This window comes from Phocoena phocoena, chromosome 20, assembly GCF_963924675.1.
Source record: "Phocoena phocoena chromosome 20, mPhoPho1.1, whole genome shotgun sequence".
Taxonomy (NCBI): Eukaryota; Metazoa; Chordata; class Mammalia; order Artiodactyla; family Phocoenidae; genus Phocoena; species Phocoena phocoena.
Genome location: NC_089238.1, coordinates 26181667 through 26196234, shown reverse-complemented (window position 1 = coordinate 26196234; position 14568 = coordinate 26181667). Strand labels below are relative to the sequence as shown.

Sequence of the window (14568 nt, the reverse complement as noted above, 5' to 3'; positions counted from 1 at the left end):
CGCCACAAAACATTACACAGGACCACACTTCTCCCCCGGAAAGGGAGCTCCACCCTCCACCCTGGAAAAAGACAAAGATGAGATCAGAAAATGTCCCTCCTCTATCCCTCTGAGCCAACTTGATGGACTCGGGACCACAGTCACCCCTGTGGGTCCCAAGAAGAGACCTCAGTTTGGATCCTTCCTCTACCAGAGGGTCCCAGGTGGGCTGTCTTGGTGGGTTTATAAAGAGGACCTGGTGTGCTATAGAGCGGGCTCCCTAACACAAACCCAAACTCTTCAGCACAATATCTAGAAAGCTATAGGCTCCGCCTTCAACTGACCTTCAATCACGCCTCCCGCATCTCCCCCAACACATACACCTTCCAGCTACTGGCCTGCATGCACATGCCTTGCCTTGGTCCCCGAGCATGAGTTAAAAATGTCCGGTGTCTCATCCCACGTAGCAGAGCTGCTCCCAATCAGTGGTGAGGCTGCCACTCAGGTGTTGTCAGGCTGGCAAGGGAAGTTTGTTTGGTCCACAGGCTGGGAGGCTGGGAAATTTCTGGGATGGCAATAAAGGTCCCATCTATCTGACCCCACCCCAGTAGGACAACTCTAGGTACAGAGGAGAACAGACTAGCGCTTGTCAAACCGTCTTCTGCACTTATTGGTATTCTGCCAGGAGGAGTAAAGTGATCAAAAAAGACTGTTTAAAAAAAGGTAAACGAGACCCCTTACTGCAGGACTTACTATGGTAACGGATGCTGCAGATATCTAAGTAGTAGCTTATGCTGCATCCCTCAAACCTATTTAGACCATGAAGTTTTGTTTTTCAGAAGCATCACATGGGATTTGTGTTCTGAGGAACCCACGTTGGGAAATGCTCCTCTTTGGGGGAGGAGAGATGAGGTTGTTGGGGGGGGCGGGGTGTCACACTGCTTTATCTTTTTTAATGCCCACAGGATGCTATGGCAGTGCTTCTTGAACCACAAAAAGGCAAGCAATAAAAAAGCCCAAACTCAGCAGCTCTCACCAACTTCTCCTTTTGAAAAAGAAAGAAAAAAAGTATAAAGAAAAAGAAAAAACACCCTCTTCTTGAAAAATCAGAAGAAAAAAAAATCCTGCACTGGAGATGCTTGAAAGAAAAACCAGAGCTCGCCTTGATTAACAAAAGAAAAACAATGCTTTGTATAGCTGATCTTATCAATTGGACACAGCTGGAGATAAGTCTCTTGCATGTATGTTTTTTAAAGATGAACAGCTAACGTTTTATGGATTAGAGATGGTTTTCTCTGTTCTCTTTCTTCTTTCAAATCGTTCTGGGGCATTACACATTCTTCCTCAGAGGTTGTTCAAATGTGGTCATTCAGACTCCTGGTGTCCCATGGACTTCAAAACCAAGCTGCTTTATTCCTCGAGTCAGGATGTCTTCTCTCTCCTCCTCTGCCAATTATTATAATCACCGAACACTTCCTGGGCTTGTAAACTGGCTGTTTGTGTTAACAGAGCTGGAGTTGACAGGGGAACTGGGAGACGGTGACAGGAAAGGGCCGCACTCGGTTGGCATCATTAGATGGCTGGGATGCCCCAGCAGCCAATTAGAGTCGATCTTTCATGCCAGTGGAAGACGGATGCCGCTTCCCTGGAAAGGCTGGCAGGCAGCGCTTCCTCACAGGAGCGGGCGACCATCTTCAAGGGAAACGACACACCTGATTGTGCTGGGGCCTTGTGGAGGCTGGGAGCTGGCGCTGACCTCTGTGCCACCCTGACCACTCCTGGCAAGGCCGACAGGACCCGTGAGGTGGAAACTTTGGGGCACCTGCATCTTTTTACTGGCACACTCAGAGGAGTTTAAAGACTCCAAATGTCACCAGCAGCAAAGCAGCCGTCTGGAAGCCCTGTAACGATGCCTCGCGGTGTGTATAACACACCCACAGTCATCACTCTGATGACGGCTTCAATGCTCTCTGAGAAGAACTGTCAGCTGAGAGGACCCAGCTCTCTGACATATTAAAGATATGTCTCTGCATATTAAAGCAGAGTTCTGGCAAGTTCTGGGGTCGGTCTCTTCCGGTAAACCTTACCCTGCTCTGTATAACAGATCGAAGGCTCCTCAGCGCCGTGGTCCGCTGACACACAATGCAGTGCAGGTGCCCAACTCTGGCAAAAATTCATTTCCTCCACTGACCCAGACGGCCCGGGGCCTGAGGAGTGCCGTGTCTGTGGTCCTCAAGCTTTGAATCACTGCGCCAGAGGCAACGTAAAATGTTGAGCCAGACACAGGATCGCATCCTGGTTCCGTGGCCGCCCTCGCCCTGGATGTGGCGCCAGCCACTGCCTTCTGCGAACCTCGATCTACTTACCTGTAAAATGGGCATGGTGATAAACCACAACAAGAAGAGAGCTGACGCTTACCGTGCCTTTCCTGTGTGCCGAGCACTTTATATTGTCGCCCTTTATCATCATAGCAGCCCTGCTCTTTCCATCTCTCAAGGAACAGATGCTCAAAAAACTGATTTGCAACTTGTAAAGTGAGAGGTATAATTGCTATTGTTTTTTTTCTACAAAGAAAGTGCCCCAACCCTCAAGGAATGAGACAGGAAAATGATGCCAATGACAGTCACTTACATCACCAAGCACTCATGATGTATGAGGCACCGACCAACTGGAATCTTCACCAGAACCTCTGGAGAACAGGGCTCCCAATAGCCCTGGCTTTAAACAAGGAGGAGCCTCCAAGAGGCCAGGCGACTGGCTCTGGATCACCAGCAGAGCCAAGACTTGAGCCACCTCCTTCCGGTGCCTGGCCTGAGCTTGTACAGTGGAATCGGGGCTCCTGTGGGCATGGGGACAGAGGTGGCCAAGGGTCCTGGCACTTGCCAGGGACCAAGAATCACGCTTAAAGAAGTGCAAGAAAACAGCCCAGCCAGCAGCTCCAGTGGGTCAGGGGCCAAGTACTCCCATCTGTCCTGCAGGACTCAAAAGCCCCACGGCTCCTCCCCAGTAGATTTGGGAAAGGGCCAAGAGTCAGCCGGGAGCCCTGCATGCAGGGTTTGGGGCCAGGCCCTCAGGACCATCCTGCAGGAAGGCACTTGTACCCCTCGACAGCCACGAGCCCCAGTGGGAACCCTAGCATGGAGGGTGCAGGGCATGGAACTGGCGTTGCTCAGACCTTGGTTCAAATTCCAGCTCTGCATCACACAAGCCGGTCATCTGGGGGAAGGAGCTTTATCTCCAGTGTGCCTCAGTCTCCCCAGCTGTGCACAGGGATGAGAGCAGTCACACTGTCTCAGGGTGGGTGTGAAGATCGAGCAAGCCATTGCATGAAAAGTACTTAGCATTACAGCTGATAGCACGATGGCGGCTCGACAGACAGTATTTACTGTTTATTACTCCGACTCTTATGGTCAAATGGCTACCAGAACGTTGCTAGGCAAAGCTCACCAGACCCAAAGTGCCCCTGCAGACACCGAGAAACACGCTCTTCTCCTGCCTGGTGCACATTTCTAGTGCTTTGCATTTAATCCCCAGGGCAGTCCTTTGAGGTAGAACCACTATTATCCCCACTTTACAGATGATGAAACTGAGGCACATAGAGGTTAAGTGACTTGCCCAAGGTCACACAGCTAGTAAGTGTCAGAGCCAAGATTGAAGGCAGGCTGCCTGGCTCCACAGCCCTTACCCCTCACCACTGCCCTATAGGAAGCCCACACTCGGGGCATGGTATGCAGTGATCTCCCTTTGTCCACTCAACCATCACTCTGGCCCCCTGGTGCCAGGCCCCCTCTGCTCTGGCCTCCAGGACAGTCAGACTCAGCCTCTGCTCCAAATTCTCATCAAAGACTTTCCTGGATCCCCAGACCTTCTGCCCCACCCAGCCTGGTGCCAGGCTGCCTCCTGCCTAGTGGCCGGGCTTGGTGGCCTCTCAGGCCACAGGATCCAGACCTGCCTCCCTCCCAAGTCCCAGCACTGCCCTCCTCTGCCCCATGCTGGGCCCCAGGAAGAGAGGGCAGCTCCTCCGGGTGCCGAGACTGCAGCCAGCACCAGCCCAGAGCCCAGAACTGCAGGCACAATGCCTTATAAGGCCTCCGGAGACGGGAACCCACATCAAAACAGGGCCTTGGGGAGCGGGCTGGAGTTCGGTTGGGGTTTTTCCTCTTTGTCTTTGAGACTTCATAACCCTGAGCTTAATATCTCTCCCCATTGCCTGCCCCAGCAGTTCTTTGTCAATCTTTCTGTTCTCTAAGAGCTAACAGATGTTAGTGCCACGGGGTTTCAAAGGAAACTCCTGGTGCCCACAGAACACGGCACAACTTATAGATTCCAAGAATGCACAGGGCTGGGACATGCCGGGGGAAGAGAAGAGTGGGAGGCAGGACCCAGCCACCCTGTAACCCTTAGATCCAAGCAGTCTGCCCTGGACCTGATCCAGGAAATTCCTGGCGAGCTCCCTCTTCCCAGCACACTGCACAGAGACAGCGTTCCTGGGGAACTGCCGCTGCTGTGGGCAGGGCCCTTGGAGAGCAAGCTCTGGCCGGTCAGGGCAGGGATGCTCCGTTCCCAGAACCCAGCCGGACCTGGGAGGCAGGCGCCTGCCTGCCCGCCCTTGGGAGCTGAGTGATAGCAGATGCTTTACTTAACCCCTCTGGGCCCCGTTTTACTCTTCTGTAAAACGGGGATTTCGATGTCAAAGAGAACTCCGTAAGAAAGCGCAGACAAAATACCTAGGATGGTGTCTGATGCAAAGGTGGGAACACAAGCATGGACTTTTCTCCTCCTTCTGTAGCACCCTACTCCTGCCACGCGCTCAGAAGAGCCTAACCCCAATACCCAGTGATTCAATGCCTCAGTGTCTACCCTGGGACGACACTCACGTGTGGGCACCAGGGAGGCATGTTCAAGTTCAGCGATGTGGAGGGCAACGTTGTTCCTATCAACCCACAGTCAGAAACACGCCGAACACCCATCAAAGGAAAGTATGCTAGATCTACACAGTGGAAAACCACATAGTGGCTCCAAAGAGTCAGGCAGACCTGTACACACTGACACACAGAGCCCACGCCACATGGAAGACACGCAGGGTATGACGCTATGTGCATACCCAAGAGAACACCAAACACACACATGTACCATGAGATCACCCACATCCCAATATCCCGTGGTACCCAACATCCATGGCTACCCCCAAGGAGGGGAAGAAGACGAGATGGAGGGAAATAGGAGTCACAAACTTCAACTTCATCAGAATTGTTCTAATTTTTAAGATAAGTATATTCGTGTGTCACCTGGGTCATTAAAACCTGCTTTAACAAAACCGCACACAATAACCCACTTGACAAAAAAGGGGACTGAGGATCAGCCAGGAGATTAAGTGGCTGGTCCAAGGTCACTTAAGGAGAGAAAAGTGGCAGGGCTGGGCTAGGGCCCCCAGGCCCCAGGCTCCTTGTCTTGAGAATGGGGCAGCAGGCCACGACGATTCTCGTGGTCCCCTCAAGCACAGACCTTCTGGGGCTCCAGCCCCCTCCCCCAGCAGGGGGCCGGCTCCTTCTCTTGGGCTACACTCAGGAATCAAGAGTGAGAGGAAAACCAGGGCCGTCCACTTTCTGGGCTTCAATGTCCCCAACTCCAACATATGCCTCTAACTTGTGGACCTTTTATACTTCTGCCCCTGAGAGCCTTCTCTGGCCTCCCAAGTCTGCTCTACCCACAAGGGCGGGAGGAAGGGATAGAGGGTGCTGGCAGCAGCATTAGGGGGGGCTTCTGGGGGCCCTGGCTCCAGGGCTGGGGATTCCCTCCTCCCCAGGGATGGAAGGGAAACAGACTCACTCTTCCGGGACCTGATTTCAGCAGATCTCAAGGGGCAGCTTCCAAAGAGAAATGGTACCTCCTCTCCAATGAGCAAAATGGGGCAGAGCCCTCAGCCACTCCCCTGAGGACACCGCAGCCTCCCGTGGTCGCAGGTCACCCGTGGGCACTACAGGTCCGGCACCTGTCCCCCAGCATCCGCTAAGCCAAGTGGAGTCATCCCCGGGATCTTTCTCACGGGAGCTGGCGGGAAAGACGTCTTCTCTGGTGCCAAGGCTGCATCTAATCTCCTCTCCAGCTGTTGGAGAAGGCCCACCCCAGGAGAGAGCTCCCACAGGGACAGAGAGAGGCCAAGGCTGGGAGAGGGCGCTCGCTCACGGCCTCAGGCCCAGCCTTCTGTAACAAGTAGGCTCCCCAAGGGCAGGGATCCGGGTCTGTTTTGCTCTAGGACAGTGCCTGATGCAGAGTAGACAATAAATATCTGTTGGATGAATCCTGAGTCAGGCCCACCCTCACCGGCCTTTCCTGGGGAAGGACAGTTACAGAAGCCACTAAATTGCCCTCCTTGTTTACACCAATTCAGGTTACTTACAGCCGGAAGCTCCAACCCCCCAAACCCCCAGCACGAAGCCACAGTCTCCTAAAACCCCAGCCCAAGATTCCCAGCCAAGCTTGGAAGCCAGAGGGAGGAAGCTGCCACCACCTGCTTTACTGCAGCACATCCACGAGTGTCCCCAAGCCCAGCCCCACTGCGGGAGCCCCGCGAGCTGGGTGGAGGAGGGGAAGGCAGGCCCGCAGAGTTGGCCGGCGTGTTTGGCCCGCGAGGACCAGGTCTGCAGGACTCCAGGGATGCGCGGCAGTAATTAAAATTCCTCAGATTTCTCCCTGGCTGCTTTTAATCTGCTCGAGGTGTAATCCCTGGGCCCACATCCCAGGGACTCCAGCCTGAGCTTCCTTCCTGGACTTGAAGGATTGCTTCTCAGGAAGGTGGACAGTGGGCAGGGAGTGGGATGGCGGGGAGGGCTTCTGACCCTTGGCGCCAGACTCTGGAGCCACCACATCCCCTTCCTCTGAGCCCCAGGTCCTAGACCCTACAGGGTACAAATAATCCCCAGAGATGGGTTTGTCCCGTCCTGGAGATACAGCCGGCCCCAGGCAGCAAAGAGCCAGCAAAGTCCACTCCCTGGGCTGTCACCCCAGCGAGCTGTCAGCATCCATAAGCCATCGTCCCAACTTCCCCCGGAACCGGGTCCCACATGGGCCACCACGAGTACTTCATACGTTTCTTTAAATTGGCTCTCTCTCTCTCTTTTTTTTTAAAACTAGTCTTGCCGTAAGCAAGAAGATCAATAAAATCGTGGGTGTGATGTCCTAGTTAGAGTTGGGCTTTAAAAAATATCATGCAGGGGCTTCCCTGGTGGCACAGTGGTTGAGAGTCCGCCTGCCGTTGCAGGGGACACAGGTTCGTGCCCCAGTCTGGGAAGAGCTCACTGGGCCCATGAGCCATGGCCACTGAGCCTACGCATCCGGAGCCTGTGCTCCGCAACGGGAGAGGCCACAGCAGTGAGAGGCCCGCGTACCGCAAAAAAAAACATGCATATGAAACAAATACAGGACCATTGAAATACAAGATGTCCACCACTGACCTCAAGGGCCATCCCCCCAGCAGAATGTGGAACGTGCTCTGGGAACCACAAGGTTTAAGGAGCCCAAAGCTGAAGTGTGTGCCCACCTCCACTCTGAGCCATCAGTCTCTTTCTGACAGGTGGGAAGAGGGGAGGCACCGGGCGGGTGAGGCAAGCAGCTGGTGAGGTTGGATGAAAGAAGGTTCTCACGGCCCAACAGATGCTCCTCCCCCCGCCCCCCCAACCACAGGCCCTCCTTCTAGAGCTCATGCTTTTGGAATGTGATTTCTGGACATGGAGAAAATGGCTGATGCCAGCAGAAAATGGCAAAGTTTAGCATGACCCAGAAGGCGCCCTAGCCTCCAGCCCCCGGGATTTCAGCGCTCTTCGGAGGAGATGACCCAACGCAAGGCAGATTGTCCAGGCTGGGTGGAGAACGGGGCTTGCGGCTGCGTGAGTGGAATTTTCCTACAAGTCAGTGTTCAAAGGAGTTTCTACATTGGAAATCAGGATCCAACGGGCTTGTCGGGGCGTGGGAGTAACTGAGGTCACGAATATAAAGGACTCAGTGATAATCATAACCAGCGTTTCTTTGGTTAGGGCCCGGCACGTGCCAGCGCTCCACTCCGCACGTTACGTGCGCTGCTAAACGCCCCAAACAGCCCTAAGGGCTGGGTGCCGCTGTCGCCCGGCTTCAGCCACCAGGAAACTGAGGCTTAGAGAGGTTAAGTGGCTCACTGGACGGTCTGATTTTGACCCTGGCTCCTCTGCTGTGTACTGAGTGACTCTGTACAAATGATTTCACCTGTCTGTGCCTCGGTTTCCCCATCTGAACATGGAAACGACGCCCTCCCCGCCCCCCGGCGGGGCAGCTGCAGAGGGGAAATGGGAGCACTGATGGAAGACTGCAGCACACACCAGGCAGTCAGCATGTCGTCAGCACAGCTGTTCCTTCTCTCTCTGGGCCCCGTTTCATTCTCTGCCCCCCCATCCTCTTCCACCCCCGCTGTCTTCGGGACGCCGTACAGCTGATCAAAGCCGGACCCGGCAGGGCCTCAGTCACCCTACGAGGCCTCAAGCAGCATCCCCGGCAGGCTGCCTGCACTCAGCACCTCTCAGAGTCTCTGCCTCCTGCCTGGCCACTGGCCAGCCGTGCCACCGCCAGCTGACCCTGCCACGCGACCGGTCTGCCGTGCCACTGGTCATCACACCACTGGCCTGCCACGCCACCGGCCTGCCGTGCCCCACAGCCGAGCGCTGATAACGGGAGAGGCCAAAGGGGCTGGGGTGCGCCTCTGATGGAGCAGCTGGGCCTGCCTCTGCCAGCAGCTCCTGGCCTTGGGACAGGCCCCAGGTCTGCTGCCAGGGTCCAGCGCGTGTGCCCTGCCGAGCAGGGTGGCCGTGAGCCAGGCTGCTCATGACAGACGGCGCTGTCGTCTGTTGAGCAGAAAACGGGGCCTCCCCAGACCACGGGCCGCTCGTTGTGGGGAAAGGTTGTGTGCCCTTCCCTGGGGCCAAGGCCAGCCCAGCTGGGGGCCCCGTGCGGCCAGGGTACCCAGGGAAGTGTGGTATTTGTCTCAGCCTCGAGAGTGAGACGCTTAGGCTCTTGCTTCTGCTAATTTAAATAAATAGATGAATAAGATCCTGTTGTTTCGAATATCCCGAGTCCTTGTCATTTTCATGAGAGAACCAGAGAACGATGGTGTGGGCCAGACTCTGGGACCGTCCTGCTACACACACACAGGCTCTCTCTCTCTCTCTCTCACTCTCTCTCACACACACACACACACACACACACACACACACACAGAGCCCACCCCATCTGGCCCTGAAGTTCTTGCAGGAGTCATCTTCCTGTCCCTCTGACCCTAGCTGACACCAGGCATGCCTTCCTCTCTCCTGGTCCCTCACCTCACCCCCATACCCCAGCTTTGACGACCTCTCACCATCACTCGCACCGGCTGGACCGCCTGCCTCAGGGCCTCCAAACCTTGCCTATGCTCTTTCCTCTGCAGGGAGAGCCCTCTCCCCTTGACTGCCGGGTGAAGTCTTACCCCTGCCCCTGCTCTGGCGTGACTGCTGCTTCCCAACATCCCCACTCCACCGAACTGGGGCAGAATCAAGGGTCACCCCTCTGGACTCCCAGAGGACTCAGTTCATTCAGGATCTTAGTTGATGATGTGTCGCCCAATCTGTGCCTCGGTGTCCACATCTGTAAAATGGGCCTGTGACCCAGGAGTGCCCTGAGGGTCACACAAGAGGTCGCCATGAAAGAACAGAAGAGTTAAAGACACTGGGAGTGAGGGGTCCCAGGGTCCATACTGCTGTCAGGTGGGTGGGCAGGTGAGGAACAGCCTAGAGTCTGATCCCATTGTCTTTATAAAGAAAAGAGGCATATTCTCCGGAATGTTTCGGAAGGACACTCAATAGTAGTGGCTACTCTTGGGGAGCTGAGGAGCTGTCCCTCCAGCAGTCCGGCTTTCTAGACTGCTTGGATTTTGTATTGTCTCTCTTCTTTCTCTTTCTTAAACCGAGAACAGGCAATGGTTTTTTGCTGTTGCTTTTGTTTTGGGGTTTTTTTGGCCACGCTACACAGCTTGCGGGATCTTAGTTCCCTGACGAGGGATCAAACCCGTGCCCCCTACAGAGGAAGCGCAGAGTCCTAACCACTGAACTGCCAGGGAATTCCCTACATGCGACGTTTTTCTACTAGAAAGAAATTACATTTTTAAATTAAACTTGATCCATGAAGAACAATGACACGGCTCCCCTGCCTACCTGACAGCTCCATCAGGCCGCTGGGCCGGCATCTCAGACCTCACGTGTCCCAGCCCCGCTCCCGATTTCTTCCCTGTGTCCAACTGGGACAGCTTCCTCCTTCCTGTTGCTCAGGCCGGAAACCCGGCAGTCATCCTGCCACGTCTATTCCAACCCTTCTGTTCAATCCACCACACATCCCGTTGGCTCTGCCTTTAAAAGGTACCCTGGGGCTTCCCTGGTGGCGCAGTGGTTGAGAGTCCGCCTGCCGATGCAGGGGACACGGGTTCGTGCCCCGGTCCGGGAAGATCCCACATGCCGTGTAGCGGCTAGGCCCGTGAGCCTGTGCTCCGCAACGGGAGAGGCCACAGCAGTGAGAGGCCCGCGTACCGCGAGAAAAAAAAAAAAAGGTACCCTGACACCAGGTCCTCACCTCCTCCACATCCACCCTGTGTTCCAGGCCATGCAGAGAGGCCATCCTCCCTCGCCAGGATGATGACGATCATTTTCTATTCTCTGCACCCACCTCCCACCCCATTCTCCAAGTCCTCCTAAAGCCCCGCAAAGCCCCACCTAATCTGTTGCATCACCTCCCTACCCTCATCTGTTACTTCTGTCACTCTTCCCCAGCCACCCAGGCCCCCTTGCTGTTGCTCAGACATGCTTGGCACTACCTCAGGGCCTTTGTACTTGCTGTTCCCTCTGCCTGGAATTCCTTTGCCAAATATCCCCTCCTCCCACCCCTCCTTCACGTTTTCGTCACCATCACCTCATCACCTGGGTGAGGGCTTCCAAATCCCCCATTTGTTTATTTATTTATTTGTTTGTTTGTTTGTTTTTGGCTGCATTGGGTCTTTGTTGCTGTGCGTGGGCTTTCTCTAACTGTGGCGAGCAGGGGCTACTCTTCATTGCAGTATGCAGGCTTCCCATTGCCGTGGCTTCTCTTTGTTGCAGAGCACTGGCTCTAGGCACAGGGGCTTCAGTAGTTGTGGCACGCAGGCTCAGTCACTGTGGCACATGGGCTTAGTTGCTCCGCGGCATGAGGGATCTTCCCGGACCAGGGCTCGAACCCGTGTCCCCTGCATTGGCAGGCAGATTCTTAATCGCTGCGCCACCAGGGAAGTCCCAAACCCCCCTATTTAAAATTGCAGCGTCCCCTCCACCCCCTCACCCTCTTCCCTGCCTCGGTTTTCTCTGGGGCACTTACCGCCATGTGACACGCACATCAGTGCCTGACAGAGGAGGCATGCAACGAATACATGTTGACGACTAAACGCGGCTCTGTGTTTACTGACTCAGAAAGACATTCCCCGCATTTTCTTGAAAGAGAAAAGCAGTTGCCAAAGAGTAGAGAGAACCCGACTGCATCTGCTCAAATTATCTGCATGTGTTTCCATGCAATGTAGTCAGAGAGACCCATCTGGAGAGACCGGCACCAGAACATTCCCAGAGGTTTGTTCCTGGGCACCGGATTCAAGGTCGTCCGTTGTTTGCCATCAACGTGCATGAGGACTTCTACGATCAGAAGTAATAGCAAGGCATTTAGAAGAAAGCACATGAAAGCAAGCAAAAATGGGCCCACGAGCCGGTTCTAGAAGGACTGGCACACGGAAGTGTGCCAGCAGCGTCCTGGCCGCAGCAGATGGTGAGGTTTGCAACTCTCCAGTGAACTGGGTGGTTTCCTGGTCCTAGCTGGGAGGGAAGGTGGAGGCGCTGGGCTTCTCTGCACCCCAGACCCCACTGCTCCCTCCCCCAGCCACGCCATGCTCACCAACCATGAAGAGACCATTGCCAGAAAACCGCCACTTCCCAGCGCCTTAGGCTGCGCACGCATAGGAAGCCGAGGGGCTGGCAAGACCCCTCTTTGTGGTCATGTAATGCAGACAAGGCCTTGATTCCAGAAATGCCATGAGGCCAGCTGAGCATGTCAAACTGGGCTGTCACCGGGAGTGGGGGAGGGTGGCAGCTCCCTCCTCCCAACTCAACCATTGCACACCAAATTTTGCGTTTCCATTCTCAGGCAAGGAAGGGAAGGAGGGAGGGAAGGGGGGAAAAAATGTAGGTTTGGGGGATCAGGAAGGCAGCCCCTGCTGGTCTGGTCAGCAACCCACGTCTAGGACTACTGTCGCTACAGAGTGGTCCTCTGGGAAGTCCATGGAGGTCTGGAAGATGCTGTGTGGCCAGCATCCAAGGTCTGAGGATGCTTTTGGGTCTGGGGGCAAGAAGGCATCCATGGCAGTGACTTCCTCCATCACACCTGTACCTCGTTCCTCTGCAGCCTTTGGGTCATCTGACTCACCCAACAACCCTGGGAGGTCAGTAAGGGAGCTATCACCCCCTTTTACAGATGAGGATACTGAGGCTCTGAGAGAGGAGGTGAGAATGTGAGCAGCTGGGAGGTACAGGACCTCCTGGGAGGAAGGCTCTCGGGACCGGACACCTGGTGTGTGCCTGTGTGTAGCGGGAGAGAAGCCTGCAACACACGCACACACACAGCCTCCTGGACCACAGATGTTGGAGCCAGACTGGAACCCTCATTCAGAAAGGTCCAAACCCCTCTAAGAATGTCCCCCCAGAAAAACTCCATACAGATAAAATCGCACATTGAACCTTTTTGCGAACTTTAGGTTAAGGACTCTCAAGAGTACAGATGGAGAAACTGAGGCCTCAAAAAGTGACAGGATTTGCCCAGAGTCACAAAGCTGAAGAGTGGCAGACCCATGATCAGATCCAGAGCATCCAAAACCAGCAGCAAAAGATCAGCCCCCACAGGGGCCGGAAATAAAGACCAGAGTCCCTCAACTCCACCAGAGGCCGGGGAGTGAGCATTTCCGTGAGCCGGGTTCCATGGTCCATGTAGTTTGGGGAAGATCCTGGGATCTGCTGGGGAACTTCTCAAGCCTTTATAGACTATTTGCATTAGGAAACCCCTCAAGGTGTCCACCACATGCGGGATTTCCCCGACTCCTCTAGATCCTTTGATGTAGGCTCACCTCTCAGTCTCTTTTACCCCCCCAACCCTCTCCTCCAGTGTGCAGTCCCCGCCATCAGCCCACACCTGGGAGGTTTCTTCAGAGAACAGCCCTAGGGCTTTGTCTGTGGGGTCAAAGAACCCCAAACCCCACAGCCCGCCCCCACCAGGTAGCCCTGTGCCAGTGACTGCCTGGAGCAGAATGAAAGCCCAGCTTCCACACCTCCAGTGGGGACTGACTCTGAGCCACAGTTTATAGTCCAGAGCTCCCCACAGGGTCAGGCTAAAACCAAGACTTTGCCTGCCATTGCACCTTGCTTGCCTTCTTCCCCTTCTCTGTCCTGTCTCCTCCCCTCCCATACTGGCCTGTCCTGGGAGAGACAGAGAACAGACCTCCATGAATCGCTGGCACACAGTCCTCGTCTCAGGCTCTGCCTCCATGGTACCTGTGGACCTAAGCCATCTCTCCACTGAACTACCTGGGTGGTTGGAGGAATCCCGACACATTTAGTGAATTCCTCAGAGCAGACAGGCCCATTAGTCTCGGACAAAGGCATCACCCCATGGCCAGGCCAGCAAGGTCAAGTACCAGGGGCCCTAATGTCAGGGTTCAGGCTTGAGTGGCAGGCAGGTGAGGACAGACATTTTTTCCCACACACCACCCACCCCACCCCCACTTCAAGAAAGCCTCCCCTTCTTTGAGGCCTAATTCAAGTACAGGAAGCCCTCTCTGAGCACCTCACCCCCCCCCCCCCGCCCCCAGGACTTCTCTTGCTGACTACCCACAGCTCTCAGGGCAGCCTTCACAGATGGTGCCTTCAGGGGGAGTCCAAGGCTGAAGGAAAGCTCTTCGTCCCTTTCAACACCTCTGCACTGGGCACCTGTGACTTGAACCACCTCCCCCCACTCCCCTCAGCATCCACTCCTCTTTCTTCTGGCAACACTCTGATTTCCCCTGGAGAGGCACACCTCCATAGGCTCACCAGATTTCACAAATAAAAACACATGACACTCAGTGAAACTCGAATCTCAGATTCAATAATTGTTTTGTATAAGTATGTACTATGCAGTATTTGGGATATATTTATATTTTTAAAAATGTGTTATTTATCTGAAATTCAAATTGAACTGGGCACCCCGTATGTTATCTGGAAACCCTAGCCCTCCACCATTTTCATCCAAGAAGTGTGGACAGGGCTGATTTTTCCCCCTAACCCGACAAGGATGGACATATGTCCCAGGCCTGACCAATGAGAACTCTGCACATCCCGGGCCACAGGGATTGGCCAAGGCTGGGCACATGACCCAAGAAGGCCAGAGAGATGTTCTGTGATTGCCCAGAACATCTGCTCTCTTTCTGGTGACGTTAATGAGATGTGAGGGTAGGGATCTGACACTGAGGAAAACGTTTTACCTCCTCACAGGGAG

The 14568-nt window shown here is 54.7% G+C and overlaps 1 protein-coding gene across 1 annotated transcript in view; it reads right to left on the bottom strand.

The window, feature by feature from the left end:
• NKD1 (NKD inhibitor of WNT signaling pathway 1) overlaps positions 1-14568 on the bottom strand; it is an 84428-nt gene that overhangs the window by 29071 nt on the left and 40789 nt on the right. The gene's annotated exons all lie outside the window — the stretch shown is intronic.